Source organism: Mycetomoellerius zeteki, unplaced genomic scaffold (assembly GCF_001594055.1).
Source record: "Mycetomoellerius zeteki isolate Tzet28-1 unplaced genomic scaffold, Tzet1.0 scaffold1268, whole genome shotgun sequence".
Classification (NCBI taxonomy): Eukaryota; Metazoa; Arthropoda; class Insecta; order Hymenoptera; family Formicidae; genus Mycetomoellerius; species Mycetomoellerius zeteki.
Window position 1 is genome coordinate 1 of NW_017256199.1, and position 1,953 is coordinate 1,953.

A 1,953-nucleotide genomic window follows, 5' to 3' on the forward strand; every position below is an offset into this window, starting at 1 on the left:
CTGTTCAAGAGCAAGAATGAGATAGAGTGTATAGGATAAAATTAAATAGAAATATGTCACTAGTACTATAAATGGTTGTCAAGTCATGTGATTGCAACAGCGAAGCAGAATGCGTAACATCGGTTGCGCCTCTCTAATAAATCTAGAACTCTAGGTCCATCAACTCCTAGGTCGGTATTCATAGTCAGTTCTTATATTCAAGACCTTCTTAAGTTCAGTCTTGAGATGTCACGAACCAATCAGAGGACTGTATTAGGCCCTGCGCACAATAGAGGAAAATTAGGAACAGGAATAGATATTAAGATTTTAACCTATCAGAAACCGTGTATTCCGATGTAACTGGTATCTAATAGTAGGTATCTATAGTAATAGTGACAATTCCTGTTCCTCCATTGTGCGCAGGGCCTTAGCATCTCAAAGGCCGCAGCACAGACTCTTGCATAACGCATATCGCATAGTGCATAAGCGAATCAACTAATCAGAATCTTTCCTTTCCTCCCATTCCAATTGGAAAAGAAGAATTTCGATTGGTCGATTCCCGCATTATGCGTTATGCAAGAGTCTGTGCTGCGGCCATAAAGCGGGGAGCACAGACTTTTGCATAACGCATAACATGTAATGCATAAGAAATTAAATTCTTTATTTCATGGAAAGGAAGGAAACGGAGGGCTTTGATTGGTACATTTTCTTATGCATTACGTGTTATGCGTTATGCAAGAGTCTGTGCTCCCCGCTTAAGACATTACTTAAGACGGTCTTGGAATAAGATCTGACTATGAATACGGCCCCTATAGAAAAAATTTCTCCTTGGCTTTCAGCGTCATCTAACACAGTATAATGAACTACGAAGCCAGAAAAGCAATATGGCGTCAGAATCGATTTAAAATCGATCCAAATCGAGTGCTTATGGTTAGTTACGATTGTTGTGATCAATCGTGATCAGTTCCTCAGTTCTGATGAACTAGGGATGCACGATACCTTCAATTGTATCGATATCTCGGATCGATCCATATCGCAGATCAAACTGTCGATACCTTGTAGTATCGGGCTCGAAAGTATCGATACCCCAATATCGAGGTGCCGATACCTTAATTTTTCGATGCGTAGACGATTTTTTAAATAATAAATCACATTTTACTCATTTATTATAGAATTATATTCATAACATACATATATAAAATAAAATAAATACATTCTGATTAAATTAAACATTAGAATAACTCTAGATTCGAATAACTCGTAGTATTTCCACTTCTTAGGACGTCCTTCAAAAAGATCTTACAAGTCCCGGTAGTCGTATTTTTTACAAAATATTGCCACAGTGGACTTCTTTTTACGGACATTAGGAAATAGAAACAATAAAAGTAATGAAACTAAGGGTGAAATCACACGGTGCGGAAAAGGATTGCGGAATAGAGAATGCGTCATTGAAGCAACCAATCAGCGTAGCCATTCCGAATAGCGCTGATTGGTTACTTCAATGACGCATTCTCTAATCCGTAGTCTTTTTCCGCACCGTGTTATTTCACCCTAACAGGGGAATGCTCGATTGTAGTTCGTTCTTGCATTCTGATCCGAATCGAACCCTAGGTGAAAACTAGGCTAGTGTTGACAATCTCAAGATGGCCGCTTCGATACGATACTCTCCAAAAGTATCGATCCGTCGATAATATCGAACCCCCATGCGTCGATCCAAAATATCGTGTATCGGATGCAAAAATATCGATACTGACAATATCGATCCGGTATCATGCATCCCTATGATGAACCATTCGCTCGTGGCGGACGCGTCTCGACTCGGGTGTTAGCTATTGTATATTTTTGAAAGTGTTGCCGACTTTGACCGAGCAATGAAACATACATAATCATCCCGCGGTCTTGGACGACCCGTTCGGTCGTCCTGACGCGCGTCCTTGCGGCGTGACGACGCCGTAGACGCAGGCGCCCGGTGTT